This window comes from Artemia sp. Qi Xiang Cuo, chromosome 9 (assembly GCF_049724085.1).
Source record: "Artemia sp. Qi Xiang Cuo chromosome 9, ASM4972408v1, whole genome shotgun sequence".
Lineage (NCBI taxonomy): Eukaryota > Metazoa > Arthropoda > Branchiopoda > Anostraca > Artemiidae > Artemia > Artemia sp. Qi Xiang Cuo.
The window spans coordinates 67,474,514-67,493,156 of NC_142802.1; the positions used below are offsets into that span (position 1 = coordinate 67,474,514).

Sequence of the window (18,643 nt, forward strand, 5' to 3'; positions counted from 1 at the left end):
TCTGCCATCAACCCATCTCCCCCCAAACACTTTTCAGCCTATTCTCGTTAAAAATTTTATTTCCATGTCATCCACTCGGGTTTTTTGTAAGTAATACGCCCCCAAACTATCACACTATAACTACTTTATGACAGCCGGCTGCCATCGCCCCATCTCCCAACAAAACACTTTTCAGACATTTCTAGTTAAAAGTTTTTCCCAGACTACACTAAGTTTTACCATTTTCGACCTGATAGCTTAAACTAGGTATCCTTTTCCCAGAAATAGACTTAAGTTTCACATTAAAACCAGAGAATTGTATTTTCCATGATTTTCTTACAAAAAACTAGAGTTTACGGTCAAAAACCCTTATTAGCTCAGATTTTACAGAAATAGTTTATTTTTCGATCAATAACTGGACTTAAGTTTCACCTATGAGCCAACGAATTGTATTTCTCATAATTTTCTTACAAAAAACTAGAGTTTACGGTCAAAAACCCTTATTAGCTCAGATTTTAGGCTAGCAATTCACCAACACTATTACACTATAACTACAATAAGACGCCCCTCTGTCATCGCCCCATCCCCCCCTCCCCCCAAAAGACATTTTTCAACCATTTCTTGTTAAAAATTTTATTTCAACTCATTCATTCTGGTTTTTCGCAAGCAATTTGGCACCCCTCCCCCACTATCATACTATAACTACGCTAAGACATCCTTTTGCCATCAACCAATCTCTCCCCCAAAACACTTTTCAGCCATTTCTCGTTAAAAATTTTATTTCCAAGTCATCCACTCGGGTTTTTTGTAAACAATACGCCCCCAAACTATGACACTATAACTACTCTATGACAGAAAGCTGCCATCGCCCCATCTCCCAACAAAATACTATTCAGACATTTCTAGTTAAAATTTTTTCCCAGTCTACACTATGCATTACCATTTTCGACCTGATACCTTTAATTAGGTTTCCTTTGCCCAGAAATAGACTTAAGTTTCACATTTGAACCAGAGAATTGTATTTTCCACAGTTTTCTTACAAAAAACTGGAGTATACGGTCAAAAACCTTTATTAGCTCAGATTTTACAGAAATAGTTTATTTTTCGATCCATAACTGGACTTAAGTTTTACCTATGAGCCAACGAATTGTATTTTCCATAATTTCCTTTCAAAAAACTGGAGTTAACGGTCAAAAACCCTTATTAGCTCAGATTTTAGGCTAGCAATTCGCCCCCCAGTATCATATTATAACTACGCTAAGACATCCTTCTGCCATCAACCCATCTTCCCCCAAACACTTTTCAACCATTTCTCGTTAAAAATTTGATTTCCAAGTCATCCACTTCGGTTTTTAAGCAATACCCCCCAAAATAACACACTATAACTACTCTATGACAGCTGGCTGCCATCGCCCCATCTCCCAACAAAATGCTTTTCAGCCATTTCTAGTTAAAAAATTTTCCCAGACTACACTAAGTTTTACCATTTTCGACCTGATACCTTAAACAAGGTATCCTTTTCCCAGAAATAGTCTTAAGTTTCACATTTGAACCAGATAATTGTATTTTCCATAATTTTCTTACAAAAAACTAGAGTTTACGGTCAAAAACCCTTATTAGCTCAGATTTTACAGAAATAGTTTATTTTTCGATCCATAACTGGACTTAAGTTTCACCTATGAGCCAACGAATTGTATTTTCCATAACTTTCTTACAAAAAAACTAGAGTTTACGGTCAAAAACCCTTAGTAGCTCAGATTTTAGGCTAGCAATTTGCCCCCCACTATCACACTATAACTATACTAAGACACCCCTCTGTCATCGCCCCATCCCCCCAAAACACTTTTAAACCATTTCTAGTTAAAAAAATTATTTCAATTCATTCATTCGGGTTTTTTCACAAGCAATTCACCCCCCTCCTCCAAAACACACCCATCTTTCCTCCAAAACACTTCAGACATTTCTCGTTAAAAATTTTATTTCCAAGTCATCCACTAGGGTTTTTTGTAAGCACTACGGCCCCAAACTATCACACTATAACTACTCTATGACAGCCGGCTGCCATCGCTCCATCTCCCAACAAAACACTTTTCAGACATTTCTATTTAAAAAAGTTTCCCAGACTACACTAAGTTTTACCATTTTTGACCTGATACCTTAAACTAGGTATTCTTTTTATCCTTTTTCCAGACTAGACTGTCTTTCTATGATGAAAAAGTAAAATGTTCAAAAACTTTAAAGTTAAGTTTTAACATTTTCAACCTGATACCTTAAACTAGGTATCCTTTTCCCTGACTACACTGCCTTTCTATGATGAACAACTAAAATGTTCAAAAACTTTAAAGTTAAGTTTTACCATTTTTGACCTGATACCTTAAACTAGGTATCCTTTTCCCGGACTACACTGCCTTTCTATGATGAACAACTAAAATGTTCAAAAAACTTTAAAGTTAAGTTTTACCATTTCCGACGTAATACATTAAACTAAGTATCCTTTTCCCAGACTACACTGCCTTCCTATGATGAACAACTAAAATGTTTATCCCCCCATCTCCATAGAACACATCGAAGAAGTAAAGCTTTCCATTATTAAAATTTTTTTCTTGTCATCTATATCTCTCTTAGTATCAGTTTTTTAGTTAAACTCTATTTTAAACTGACAACACTGTTCAAACGCCACTTGTGTATTATAAAGAACACATCAAAGAAGTAAAGCTATCAATCATTAAAATTCTTTTCTTGCCTTCTACATCTCTCTTAGTATCAACTTTTTAGTATACTATAACGTTAAACTCTATTTTAAATTGACAACACTGTTCAAACACCACTTGTGTATTATACAGAACACATCAAACACTGACACATCGAACAAATCGAACACATACAGAACACATCGAAGTAAAGCTAGGTCAAGTCATAAGACCATTTTATCATCGTTAACCATTTCGAAAATTGATATTGTTCCAAATTTATAATAAATACGCTATGAGTTAACAACCCTGAGGGGTTACCTTAACTGATAATCACCAATTCGTAAATGCTATACCCTTTTATCTCTACCTTCATATGATCCAATTCGCAAATGCTATCTAGCTCTGTTTTTTCCCTATTATTCAATTAACATCGTTCTTATAGTCCAATTCGCAAATGCTAAACCCTTTTTTCTCCACTTTCATACGATCCCATTCGCAAATGCTATCTAGCTCTGTTTTTTCCTTATTATTCAATTAATATCTTTCGTATAGTCCAGTTTGCAAATGCTAAACGCTTTTTTTTCTCCACCTTCATACAATCCAATTCGCAAATGCTATCTAGTTCTGTTTTCTCCCTATTATTCAATTAATATCGTTCTTATATTCCAATTCGCAAATGCTAAACCCCTTTTTTTCTCCACCTTCATACGATCCAATTCACAAATGCTATCTGCCGACCTATTCCTAACATACTAATCTTGACTAAAGGCAATTGTCCAAAAAAAAATCATAAACCACTCTTGATATCACATACTTCAAAGAAATAGAACAGTGGATAATGCATGGGGGATTGACAGCTTTTCCTACAAAATCATTCCTTAATACTCAATTTGACATTTTCTAGTTTTTGATTAAAAAAAAACAACAAGCAATTATACCCTCAAAACATGTTTAACCATTTTATAGGTTTGCCAGCTTTTTAAAATGTCCACGTGAAACAGTACTGCATATTCTTGTGAAATTCCATGTGCAATTGGAATATATAGCAAAAACCAGTCTGATTGTCTTATACAATCTCGACGATACTCTCAAAACGTGTTTGACCACTTTATAGGTATAAAAGGTTTGATCAATTTTTGCAATGTGCACGTGAAACTGTACTGCATATTTTTGTGCAATTCCTTGTGCAATTGAAATCAGCACCTAGGTTACTACTGGAGTTCTCTAATGCGCTGAATCTGATGGCGTGATTTCCATTAAAATTCTTTGACTTTTATGGGGTGTTTTTCACCTTTTTAAAAAATTTGGCAAAGTTTTGTCAGGCCTAGTAAGTTAATGGGTAACACAAAACTAAAAAAATACTATATATTTGGAATCAGCCCAATAAGTTAATTTTTTGGTACATCTATTGATATCAAAATTGATTCCAGATCATCTAGAATTTGATTTTTTTTTCTTTTGTTATCTTTTCGCTTTCAGTTAGCAATACTTGATAAATATACATATGTTTTTGCCTGACTACTGGAAGTCGGAAGCCATTGTCAAACAGTTCCACGAACTGTAAGTAAGGAGCGACCCGGCTCAATAGTAATCGAAAGTCTAAAAAACGGAATTGAATTGATATCAATAGATACATCAAAAGAATTAGATTTTAATTGTGATTTCAAATATATAATTTTCATCAAGTTTAATCTTACCCATCAAAAGTTACGCGCCTGAGAAAATTTGGATTATTTTAAGTTTTTTAAACTGAAAGTAAGGAGCGACATTAAAACTTAAAACGAAGAGAAATTATTCCGTATATGAAAGGGGCTGTTTCTTTTAATTCTGAAACATCACATTTCAAATCTGGATGAACATTATTTTAATTTATTGCTTGCATTATGTTAAATATATACGGTACGATAAGATAGCATGACCTGTAATGAAAGCTAATGTGGCCTGTAATGAAACAGGAAGATACAAATACCCTTTGAACTTAGACAACAACAAAAATGAGACAGAAAGAGAAAACGAGAGAGAGAGAGAGAGAGAGAGAGAGAGAGAGAGAGAGAGAGAGAGAGAGAGAGAGAGAGAGAGAGAGAGAGAGAGAGAGAGAGAGAGAGAGAGAGAGAGAGAGAGAGAGAGAGAGAGAGAGAGAGAGAGAGAGAGAGAGAGAGAGAGAGAGAGAGAGAGAGAGACAGACAGAGAGAAAAATAGTAAGAAAACCCTAGTGACCAATAAGAAATTATTCTGATAACTCAGCAAAATAACTAGACCAGCTTCATTGAAACCCCATAGCTAAATATAAATAATAAAAAAAATTTATGAAAATAATACACCACAAAATTTTACAGAAACCGAAAAAAATAAAAAAAAGATGTTCAGAGGTGCCAAACGAATGGGACTCTGAAGCTAAAGTAGGATGGGTTTTCCATGTAACATGACACGGAACTAAAGAATTATAATTAGACCTTAGTGCTGAATCATACTTTTGAATATAAAGGTCATGCCTACTTTTTACAATAAAGGCTTGAATAACTTCAATTGAAATAAGGTTTCCTTACAGATCAAACGAATGGAATAAAAAGTTGCATTTACTATTTACCGACTTTGAGAATCTCTTTGACTTGAACTGCAAAGAAAGATTCTGGGATGTCTTCAGGATCATTTCTGGTTTCAGACAGGGATGCGTTCCGTCCCAATTTCGCTTGCGATTGGCAGGGATTACGTCCCCCCCACCATACGAAATCTATACATACTTCCAAATACCTATGCGGAAACAGTTGGGGAAATGTATAACTTTAAGACCTTTCCCCTGGGGTTGTGGGGGCTTATGTTACATTCGAAGGCATAGCTATTTGGCCTTTCAATTATGATAAACAAATGGCTATCTTAAAATTTTGATCGGACGATTTTAGGAGAAGGGGTGAAGGGGGGCCTAGTTGCCCCAATCTTTTTGATCACTGAAAAAGGGCAATTGAACTTCTGAATCCCATTCGAATGAGCCCTCTCACAAAATTCTAGGACCACTGGGTCGATACGATCTCCCCAAGAAAAAAAAATAAACAAATAAAAACGTATCCGTGATCTTTCTTCTGGCAAAAAATACTAAATCCACGTATTTGCAGATAGAAGCTTGAAACCTCTACAGCAGGGCTTTCTAATACGCTGAGTCTGATGGTAAGAGTCATAGAATTTTAATGAATATCAATTCATTAAAATTATGCACCGTCAATATTATCTATAGAGTTGTGTGTGATTGAGGTTCTCTAATAACTCTCAATAAACAAATATTTCCCGGTGCCCCCAAATTTCTAATTTCAGCGAACAGTCAGGCAACAAATTAGCCCTACGGGTACATTTCGCTGGATCTTAATCAGAATACACCAGAGGATTTGCGTTTAGTAACAGATATTTTCGATAAAAATATTGCTGTATATCTTCCAGTGAACAGTAAAAAAGGATATTTGTTGCCATCATGACACTGAAGAAACTACACGAAAATGGACACTTATTTCCCGTTCTAATCACTTAAAAACCACCACTCAGAAATGTCACACTCAAACATGGCGTTGAAAAGGGATTTATTCATCTAATATCTGTACTTTGTTTAAATTTAACTGATGGCAATGTACGGTTTCCAGAAGGTGTTAGACAACAGACAAAGAACCATCGTTCCACTACACGTGCCTTGGCTTGCAAAGAAAGGGTAAGATTTTAAAAATCAGGGTTCAGTTCCTTTGGGATTGAGTTCGCTCTTTACTCTAACACTATATAGTTCTCTTTGTCCCAATAAAGCCCCAGCCATTTAAACATTTGCCTCTCAAATACTTGGACTATCTGTCTTGGCTTTTCTCTGTCTACAATTGATGTTTTGATGCAACCTATACAGCCTATGGTTCTTTAAATGGATGGGGCACGGATAAATGGCTGGGGCACGCATGACTCTTTTATTGGACGCATACTTGTTTGTTAGATTTGTATGCATAGAGTATTAGCCATGCTAACCAAGAATTTTAAATTGACATAAGACCGTTAGATTGTCTGTAATGAGAGGCAAACAAGGCACTCTTGCCTATGGTCTTAAGAAGGTTGACTAAGAATTTAGAATTGACATAGGACCATAATTTTTTTTTGAAATAACAGGCAAACAATCGTTTAAAGATCGTTTAATTTCTTTACACAGTCTATAATAGGGAAGAGGAATAAATCCAAAAAAAAAACCTGGCCTACTAGAACTAACTGTTAAAAAACGTGTTAAACTATTCAATTTTATCAATTTGGGTTGAAATTATAAATAAAGAAATGATGTAAGTTACTCTAAGTCTTGCCAATGTCTTCCAAATTTCTAGCACGCCATTAATAATCCTAACTTGACCAGTAAAGAATTTAGAATATGTTGTTTTGGCCAAAGAAATGACCAAACCTTAGACATTTAAACAAGAAAATTAGAGCAACAGTAAATTATGATTGTTATTATTGAAGCTCCGCTCATATAGGAAACAAAACAGTGAAAAATTAACGATTGCAATTAATGAAATATAAAAGAAAATAATGAGACGACCATTATAATTTTGTGTTTCATTATACTTTGATCGATGTTCCTTGTATTCTCGTATTGACTTAATTGCTTTTTCATATTTAAACTTCAAGATTTGCTTCTCAAAGTGTTGGTCGTTACCAGAGATTTGGATATCTTCACGGAACTTCAAAGCGTTTTGCATGTCTTGTCGAGCTCTTCTTACTTTGGATAACATGTCAGGATAATATGTGCTTAACAAATCTTTATCAAGTTAATCTCAAATTGTTTCTAATTCTTTTATTTTCTTGTATACCTTCAAGAATGGCTTGTTTTCTGTGGGTTTAACTTTCCTACCTTTCGAAAGAGGGGATGAAAGAGGGGGTGTAGCAGTTGCGGTAATTGTAGTAGAACCAGGTGCACTTGTACTTGTAACAGGTGTAGTATTTCTTGTGGCAGTTGTGGCAGTACCTGTAGTAGTTGCGGTACCTGTATTATTTCTAGTTGAACCAGGTGTACTTGTACTTGCAGTTGTGGTACCTATGTTGATGGTTATGCGAGATTGAGATCTCCAGAAATGATTGCACTCAAAGAGAATGCCAACATAAAAATAATCGTTGATGATAGAGGACAACTCCTTGCTACTGTTGCAGGTAACACATTACCTACTGATACATCGAATCGTCAGCTTTCGGGTATTAGAATTCAACAGAAGGGCAATGAAAGAAAGGCCTACTCTTCTACTAATATCGTAAACCATATCTTGTCTACGTGCCGAAACTGTTACCTGTGTAAAAATAATGTAATAATAGACAGTGAAATTGCCAGAAAAATAAAAAGGGCATTGTCAGAAAATATCACTATGGAATATAAAGATGAATCGATGAAAAACAAAGCACCAGCAAACGTTACTGCCATTGATCAAACAGTTAATGAACTAAATAATACCAAAGACGAAAAGCATATTGAGCCTGTTGATGAGACACCAGTAAAAATTGTGTATGACTCAAAATGGAATTATGATTATTCTCCTGATTACGAACTAAGAGAATACAATAGCTACAATATCAACTATTTTATGGAACAGATGTAAAATGTCCAGAGTTAATCATTGATATTAATAATGTATCATAATATATTTTTGTATTAATATTCTACATAGCATTATTTCATTAAAAATATATTATGCATTACATTGTTATGTGTTCATTATTTTTAGAGTAAGCTAGCATATCAAACGTTTAGAGTGTCTATTAAAACATCGGAGATGTAAGAAAAGGAATTTGCATACATTTATTTTCAGACACATGATTAATTTATTTTCAGACGAATGATTAACTTTGGACATTTTGCATCTGTTCCATAAAATAGTTCACCATGTTCTCTCTTGATATTGTAGCTATTGTCTTCTCTTAGTTCGTAATCAGGAGAATAATCATTATTCCATTTTGAGTCATGCACAATTTATACTGGTGTCTCATCAACAGGATCAATATACTTTTCGTCTTTGGTATTATTTGGTTCATTGACTGTTTGATCAATGGCAGTAACGTTTGCTGGTGCTTTGTTTTTTATCGATTCATCTTTATATTCCATAGTGATATTATCCGAGAATGCCTTTTTTATTTTTCTGGCAATTTCACTGTCTATTATCACATTATTTTTACACATGTAACAGTTTCGGCACGTAGACAAGATATGGTTTACGATATTAGTAGAAGAGTAGGCCTTTCTTTTATTGACCTTCCGTTGAATGCTAATACCTCAAATTTGACGATTGGATGTGTCAGTAGATAATGTGTTACCTGCAACAGTAGGAAGGAGTTGTCCTCTATCATCAACAATTATTTTTATGTTGGCATTCTCTTTGAGTGCCATCATCTCTGGAGATCCCAATCTTGCATAACCACCAACATAAGAGTTGAATTTTTTCGGTATTCCAAATAAATTTAATTCCTTACTGTCATGAAAATACATGCATACATTTCCAATACTGCTACCACTTGTACTTGTTTCATAGTTTAAATACTTTTCATTGTCGGGATTCGATGCTACAATAACATTATCATGTGAAAACACTTTATTAAAATCTTCAGTTTTTTTTAAAGATGTGACTTATGTGTTTATCGTTCCACAGCATAAAAAATACTGATTTAATACATGCAATAGACTAGGTAGTGTCGATAACCGGACATAGAATACCAGTGGGAAAGCCAAATTGTGTCTCTGAGCAATCATAGAGTACAACTGTTAGAGACGTAAGCATATTTTGTCATTTTAAGATGCGTACAAAAAAAAATAAATAAAGTTGAATAATTTTTAAGTTTAAAAAAAAATAGTTTGTTTTTTGAAAAAATATTGAATTAGAACCATCAGTCCTCATAATTATGGCTATCCAAAACTGGACTTAAGTTTCACATTTGAACTAGAGAATTGTATTTTCCGTAATTTTCTTACAAAAAACTAGAGTTTACGGACAAAAACCCTTATTAGCTCAGATTTTACAGAAATAGTTTTATTTTTCGATCCAAAAATGGACTTAAGTTTCACATTTGAATCAGAGGATTGTATTTTCCATAATTTTCTTAAAAAAACTAGAGTTTACGGTCAAAAACCCTTATTAGCTCAGATTTTACGGAAATAGTTTTATTTTTCGATCCAAAAATGGACTTAAGTTTCACATTTGAACCAGAGAATTGTATTTTCCATAATTTTCTTACAAAAAACTAGAGTTTACGGCCAAAAACCCTTATTAGCTCAGATTTTACAGAAATAGTTTATTCTTCGATCCATAAATGGACTTAGGTTTCACCTATGAGCCAACAAATTGTATTTTTTATAATTTTCCTACAAAAACTAGAGTTTACGGTCAAAAACACTCATTAGCTCAGATTTTAGGCTAGCAATTCACCCCCCCACTATCAAACTATAACTACGCTGACACCCCTCTGTCATCGCCCCATCCCCCCAAAACACTTTTCAGCCATTTCTAGTTAAATATTTTATTTCAACTCATTCATTCGGGTTTTTTTGCAAGCAATTCGCCCCCCCACTATCCTACTATAACTACGCTAAGACATCCTTCTGCCGTCAACCCCTCTCCCCCAAAATACTTTTCCGCCATTTTTCGTGAAAAAATTTATTTTCAAGTCATCCACTCGGGTTTTTTGTAAGCAATACGCCTCCAAACTATCATACTATAACTACTTTATGACAGCCGGCTGTCATTACCCCATCCCCCAGCAAAACACTTATCAGACATTTCTAGTTAAAATTTTTCCCCAGACTACACTAAGTTTTACCATTTTCGACCTGATACCTTAAACTAGGTATCTTTTTCCCAGAAATAGACTTAAGTTTCACATTTGAACTAGAGAATTGTATTTTCCCTAATTTTCTTACAAAAAATTAGAGTTTACGGTCAAAAACCCTTATTAGCTCAGATTTTACAGAAATAGTTCAACGAATTGTATTTTCCGTAATTTTCTTACAAAAAACTAGAGTTTACGGTCAAAAACCCTTATTAGCTCAGATTTTAGGCTAGTAATTCCCCCCCCCCCAGTATCACACTATAACTACGCTAAGATACCCCTCTGTCAGCGCCCCATCCCCCCCCCCCAAAGACACTTTTCAACCATTTCTAGTTAAAATTTTTATTTCAACTCATTCATTCTGTTTTTTTCGCAAGCAATTCGGCACCCCCCCTCCAATATCATACTATAATTACGCTAATACATCCTTCTGCCATCAACCCATCTCCCCCCAAACACTTTTCAGCCTATTCTCGTTAAAAATTTTCCATGTCATCCACTCAGGTTTTTTGTATGCAATACGCCCCCAAACTATAACACTATAACTACTTTATGACAGCCGGCTGCCATCGCCCCATCTCCCAACGAAATAGTTTTCAGCCAAGGCACGTGTAGTGGAACGATGGTTCTTTGTCTGTTGTCTAACACCTTCTGGAAACTGTACATTGCCATCAGTTAAATTTAAACAAAGTACAGATAAGATTTTAAAACACAGGGTTCAGTTCCTTTGGGATTGAGTTCGCTCTTTACTCTAACACTATATAGTTCTCTTTGTCCCAATAAAGCCCCAGCCATTTAAACATTTGCCTCTCAAATACTTGGACTATCTGTCTTGGCTTTTCTCTGTCTACAATTGATGTTTTGATGCAACCTATACAGCCTATGGTTCTTTAAATGGATGGGGCACGGATAAATGGCTGGAGTATGCAACTAACTGTTAAAAAACGTGTTAAACTATTCAATTTTATCAATTCGGGTTGAAATTATAAATAAAGAAAGGTTGTAAGTTACTCTAAGTCTTGCCAATGTCTTCCAAATTTCTTGCACGCTATCAATAATCCTAACTTGACCAGTAAAGAATTTAGAATATTTTGTTTTGGCCAAACAAATGACCAAACCTTAGACATTTAAACAAGAAAATTAGAGCAACAGTAAATTATGATTGTTATTATTGAAGCTCCGCTCATATAGGAAACAAAACAGTGAAAAATTAACGATTGCAATTAATGAAATATAAAAGAAAATAATGAGACGACCATTATAATTTTGTGTTTCATTATACTTTGATCGATCTTCCTTGTATTCTCGTATTGACTTAATTGCTTTTTCATATTTAAACGTCAAGATTTGCTTTTCAAAGTGTTGGTCGTTACCAGAGATTTGGATTTCTTCAAGGAACTTCAAAGCGTTTTGTATGTCTTGTCGAGCTCTTCTTACTTTGGATAACATGTCAGGATAATATGTGCTAAAAAAATCTCTATCAAGTGAATCTCGAATTGTTTCTAATTCTTTTATTTTCTTGTATACCTTCAAGAATGGCTTGTTTTCTGTGGGTTTAACTTTCCTACCTTTCGAAAGAGGGGATGAAAGAGGGGGTATAGCAGTTGCGGTAATTGTAGTAGAACCAGGTGCACTTGTAACAGGTGTAGTATTTCTTGTGGCAGTTGTTGCAGTACCTGTAGTAGTTGCGGTACCTGTATTATTCCTAGTTGAACTTGGTGTACTTGTACTGGCAGTTGTGGGTGCACTTGTACTTGTAACAGGTGTAGTATTTCTTGAGGCAGTTGTGATACCTGTAGCAGTTGCGGTACTTGTATTAGTTGTAGTTGAACCAAGTGTACTTGTACTTGCAGTTGTAGTTGAACCAAGTGTACTTGTACTTGCAGTTGTGGTAGAACCAGGTGCACTTGTACTTGTAACAGGTGTAGTATTTCTTGTGGCAGTTGTGGCAGTACCTGTAGTAGTTGTTCTTGCAGTTGTAGTTGAACCAAGTGTACTTGTACTTGCAGTTGTGGTAGAACCAGGTGCACTTGTACTTGTAACAGGTGTAGTATTTCTTGTGGCACTTGTGATTCCTGTAGCAGTTGCGGTAATTTTAGCAGAACCAGGTGCACTTGTACTTGTAACAGGTGTAGTATTTCTTGAGGCTTTTGTGATACCTGTAGCAGTTGTGGTACTTGTATTAGCTGTAGTTGAACCAGGTGCACTTGTTTTTCTTGTTGTGATACCTGTAGCAGTTGCGGTAATTGTAGTAGAACCAGGTGCACTTGTACTTGTAACAGGTGTAGTATTTCTTGTGGCAGTTGTGATACCTATAGCAGTTGCGGTACTTGTATTAGTCCTAGTTGAACCAGGTGTACTTGTACTTGCAGTTGTGGTACCTGGTGTAATTGTAGTAGAACCAGGTGAACCAGGTGTACTTGTACTTGCAGTTGTGGTACCTGGAATAATTGTAGTAGAACCAGGTGCACCTGTACTTGTAACAGGTGTAGTATTTCTTATGGCAGTTGTGATACCTGTAGCAGTTGTATTAGCAGTACTTGTATTAGCTGTAGTTGAACCAGGTGCACTTGTACTTGTAACAGGTGTAGTATTTCTTGTGGCAGTTGTGATACCTGTAGCAGACTGCAAGTACAAGAAAACCTTGTTTTCTGTGGGATTGACTTTCTTATCTTTCGAATCCTGTGGCACGAGTAGTTCACGAGCAGTAGTAGTAGGAGGCAGAGGAGTAGGAGTTAGTATACGAGAAGTAGTAACAGTTTTAGTAGGAGTAATAGTAGTAGTTTGAGTATTAGTATTGGGAGTATTAACAATAGGAGTAGGTGCAGTGGTTGGCGTGGTAGTAGGCGTTGTAGCAGGTGTGGTAGTAGGCGTTGCAGTATATGTAGTAGTAAGTGTGGTATTAGCTGTAGTAGTAGATATACTAGTAAGTGTGGTAGTAGGAGTGGTTGTAGGTATAGTAGTAGATGTGGTAGGAGAAGGAGTACTAGTAGTATTAGTAGGAATGTTAGTATTAGTTAGAATAGGAGTCGGGATTGTGATAGGAAGAGTTATTGTAGTCGCAGTGGTTTCTCTGGTCATAATAGTAGGAGTCTGTGAGTCTGTAGGAGTAGGAATAATAGTAGCTGTAAGAGTAGCAGTAGTACGATGCGTGGTAGTAGAGGCAGTAATTATTGTAGGAATAGGAGTAGTCTGAGCAGTAAGGGTAGTAGTAGTGGTTATAGAAGAAGGAGTACTAGTAGTAGTAGTATGAATACGAGTCAGGATTGTGATAGGAGGAGTCATAGTAGTCGTAGTGGTTGTTGTGGTCATAACAGTAGGAGTCTGTGAGTCTGTAGGAGCAGGAATAGTAGTAGCTGTAAGAGTAGCAGCAGTAGGATGAGTAGTAGTCGAAGGAGTAGTGGTAATAGGAGAAGGAATATTAACAATAGGAGTAGGTGCAGTGGTTGGCGTGGTAGTAGGCGTTGTAACAGGTGGGGTAGTAGGCGTTGCAGTATATGTAGTAGTAAGTGTGGTAGTAGCTGTAGTAGTAGATGTACTAGTAAGTGTGGTAGTAGGAGTGGTTGTAGGTATAGTAGTAGATGTTGTAGGAGAAGGAGTACTAGTAGTATTAGTAAGAATATTAGTATTAGTTAGAATAGGAGTCGGGATTGTGATAGGAAGAGTTATTGTAGTCGCAGTGGTTTCTCTGGTCATAATAGTAGGAGTCTGTGAGTCCGTAGGAGTAGGAATAGTAGTAGCTGTAAGAGTAGCTGTAAGAGTAGCAGTAGTAGGATGCGTGGTAGAAGAGGCAGTAATTATTGTAGGAATAGGAGTAGTCTGAGCAGTAAGGGTAGTAGTAGTGGTTATAGAAGAAGGAGTACTAGTAGGGCTCATTTGATTGAAAATAGAAAGGGCTGGTGCCCTTTTTAATAGTCAAAAGTGATTTGAGGGCAACGAATCCCCCTTCCACTCCCACACCCTCCCACGCCAACCCTCCCATTTCTGCTCTTAAAATTAACCAAATCAAAACAGCGTAAGTGTATCCAATCTATCGAAGAAAGTAAACAGATTTTTTCGCGAATGGTATCAAGTTTTCCATTTCAGGTCAACTAGAGGAGGTATGAAACTAAATTAAACAGTACTATTTATGTCCAGATTTTATAAAGGGTGTATGTTGTTAAAAATTGCTGAAAATTTTTCTCCAGCACACAAATAGCAGGCCAAAGTATAAAGTCTTAAAAAACGAAAAGATTTAAAGTATTAGTTTCTTTTTCCTGAAAAGGCTATGCCAATATGAAACGAACAGAAATTAATTAAAAAAACTTTTTCCACAAAATAATTTTTACAAAGAAAAGTAAAGATCTCCATTAAACAAAAAATAAGCAAAAACAAAATCAAATAATCTACCAAGCGTGAAACTACCACAAATCAGCATCGATAAATAAATGAAACCCAAAACAAACAGAAATTACAATAAATAACCAAGTCAAACTCAAAACGAGCAGAAATTAACATAAGTTGGGCGCAATCCCCTATGCCCTCCCAAGGCCAGAAAAAAATTTGCACTTTACTGGAAAAATACAAACGAAAGTGCATTGTCAGTTTAATATACATATACTGATATTTAGTTATCAAGATGTTAATATTATTTGATTTATTAAAGTTATTAAATAAAAAGAACAAGTTTTTATAACTGAAAGTAAGGAACGACGTTAAAACTTAAAACGGACAGAAATTATGTCATTGTAAGGAACCGACTATTATGTCATTGTGTCCCGGCACACAGGAATATGTCCATTGGACATAAAATATGTCCAGTTGGCAACCCTGCGTGGAACACTTCTACTGCGCATGGTAGATTTCTATCACACATGGTAAACTTCTGCCATGCGTGGGGTATGCCAAATGATGTTAATGATCCCAGGTGGAAAGGTGGGCCCACCTCTAAGTTTTATTTTCCGTAATATTCTGTGGAGTAATAGTGTCTATAAGTCTATACTGAAAATTTATATTCAAATTTCCTATTTTTTTTTTATTTGCAACATCAAATTTTTCAACGTATTTCAATGCTAAATATACAGGCTTTCAAGGGGATTAAACACCAGAACTGACATAACCGAGGAATAAGAACCTAATAACCATGAGCCCTTGCACTAAACCTATTTCAATATTTGTTTATTTCATACCATCCTTTGATAAATTTCTTGATTTGAGAACTTAAAACTTACAGTTGAACATTAGTAATCCATGTCGTCATTTCTTTTACATGCCTGATCTGTCTTAACATGATTACACAGGGGGTACGCTTAGTTTTCCTAAGATTGCAAACTATTTTCATTAAATTGACTAGACCATAAAAAGATTAAGTGGAAAAAAAATTGTGGACAAATGTTCAAGCTATTTATAATAGTACACTCCCTGCTGCACGGCAAAGTAAAAAAAAAAATAAAATATAAAACGACTCTCGATGACGGGATTTTCAAGGTTATAAATCTTTTAATTATAAAAGTGTTGATAAATAGAATGAGTACAATCAGACTTCCAGAGGTTTATGGTTGCGCTCAAACCAATCTAACACAACTTCTTAAGCTTAGAATAATTTGTGCAAACAACTTGCCAAAAGCCTGTGTTCTGGGCACATGTAATCCATACGTAAAAATTACTCTTGTTGATTCTCAGAATTCAGTTCCAGACCTTGTCAGGTCTCAGAGTTTATCTTTGATTGATATTACTCGGACGAAAGTAAGGAAACGAATGTTGAATCCTCGATGGAACGAAGTATTTTTTATTCAAGTAAAACCGAACCTGGACAAATTACTGCTTACAGTTCTTGATAAAAACATGTTCAGGAGAGACACGGTTCTCGGTACGGTCGAACTAGATCTGGGAACAACACCTCGTTTAGCGCATCACATGTTAAAGCAAGGAGATAGAGAGCAACGGTCAATGAAGGGAGTTATAGTGGTTGCACATTCTTATGTTTCAAGAATATCCGAAGCAAGCTCAACGTCCATTGCAGGGAATATCAATACCCGTCTCTCACGTAAAAATATGTTCCTGGATCTTTTTCCCAAACTACTAAAAAGTAGAACTGTTGTTGGTGACAAAGAGACACTCACAGACCAAAAAATTGTGGAAACACCAATTAAGTACTCAAGAAGTTACAGTGAAAAGTATAAAATCTTCGAGAATTCACTGCCAAAACCACCCGGAACGCCTGTAGAGTTCGAACTTTCTGTTTCCAGGGATTCAATTGTAGATGAATCTTTTCAGGCAATATCACAAGTTACAAATCCAAAAGTGCTGCGAGCAAAGCTGTGTGTTACATTTTTCGGTGAATTTGGTCAAGATCTAGGTGGATTGACGAAGGAATGGTTCTATCTCGTTGCAAAAAAGATATGTAATCCAGACTATGGACTTTTCGAGTATTCATCGACGGATAATTTTCAGCTCCAGATCAATCCTCTTAGTGATCTTTGCAATGAGAGACACTTGATGTATTTCAAATTTCTTGGAAGATTAGCTGGCATGGCTGCTTATCACAGTGAAATGCTGGATGTTTTTCTTACTCGTCCTTTTTATAAGACACTGTTAAAGAAGAAAATAGAAATTGAAGACATAAAAGAAGCTGATATAATGTACTATAAATCCTTGAAGTGGATCTTAGAAAACGATCCAACGGATTTAGGATTAACGTTGTCAACTGATGAAGATTCAATGGGCTTTGTCGACCAAATTGACCTCCTTCCAGGTGGATCCAATATTCTTGTTACGAACGAAAATAAACATCAGTATGTAAACGCTCTTCTGGAAAGGCGTTTTATGACTCGTACCGAGTCTCAAATGGATGAATTCCGGAAAGGATTCAACGAGGTTGTACCCATCGAAAAAATTGAGATTTTCAATGAAAACGAGCTTGAACTTCTCCTTTGTGGTACCAATGAAGTGAATGTGAAGGACTGGAAAGAGAATACAGTTTACACTGGAGGATATTCTGAGAACCATACAGTTGTTCTTTGGTTTTGGAAAGCTGTACTTTCATTTACGTCAGAGGAAAGACTCAAGTTACTTCAATTCGTCACTGGAACATCTCGTATACCTGTAAATGGTTTCAAAGGGCTTCGTCAAGGATCAACTGGTAAATTATTTACAATCGAGTGTTGGGGTAAAAGCGATCACTTACCTAGAGCCCATACTTGTTTTAATCAAATTGACTTGCCACCATACACTTCATATGAACAGTTAAAAGCTAAGGCAAAAAGTGCTATAGAGTTAACTGAAGGTTATTTTTGTCAGTCGATAGGGTAATAACCAGTCACTGTACAAAGTTATTATTAAAGTATCAGTAACTAATTGCCTCAGATGTAAAACAAGTACGAATTAGCTTACATAAAATTAGAAGCTTGAAACACACTCTGATTGCTCTAAATGAGGAGAAGAAGTCTTAAATGAGCAGAAATATGAGTGAACAATTAAGTCAAACTAAAAAACGAACAGAAATTACTTTAAATATGTTTAGTATTCAAGATTCAATATTACTTTTAAAGGATTCTCTTTTGTTTCTTGAAGTAATATTTTGGATTGGCTAATCAATAGACGGCTCACTATTTTATTTTCTACACATTTGAAAGGTATTTTATTAAAAAGGAAGAAGGAATTGCAAGTCAGACTAATGAGACTAGACTGTTTGTTTGAAATATAATGATATACAAAAGGAAGAATGCCTGGAAGTTTGAGCATTTTGATTTAATTCAATGCTATGCCTATGAAAATAATTATATATTTGCCTAAATACTTCAATGGTTTTATTCTTCTGTGAATCACAAATGACACTATTGTTTCTAGAGGGTTTAAGGAAGAAGTATCATCACTTTTACTGTTGTAATTATTTTGTGTTTATTTATTCATGGTATTTTTTATTTGTTTGACTAACTATATGACTTTATTTCTGCTCGAACTGAAAACATGCAATTAATTTAATCAGTGTACTTTCTGCTAAATGACGAGTCCATGGGTCCTCCAATGTTCCGTATAAAAAATGCTTTCACGAAAATGAATTACAGAGGGGAGGTCCTAAACTTGTTATATGGTTTTTTGTCCTGTAAAAAACATCCTCTGTCCTTTGAATCTTAGTATTGTTCCCTTAAATTTTTACGCTATGTACTTAAGATTCTGAA

At 35.4% G+C, this 18,643-nt stretch overlaps 1 pseudogene; it reads left to right on the forward strand.

The window, feature by feature from the left end:
- The first annotated feature begins 15,989 nt into the window (after positions 1-15,989).
- On the forward strand, positions 15,990-17,774 carry LOC148948963 (E3 ubiquitin-protein ligase Nedd-4 pseudogene; annotated as a pseudogene).
- The last annotated feature ends 869 nt before the right edge of the window (positions 17,775-18,643 follow it).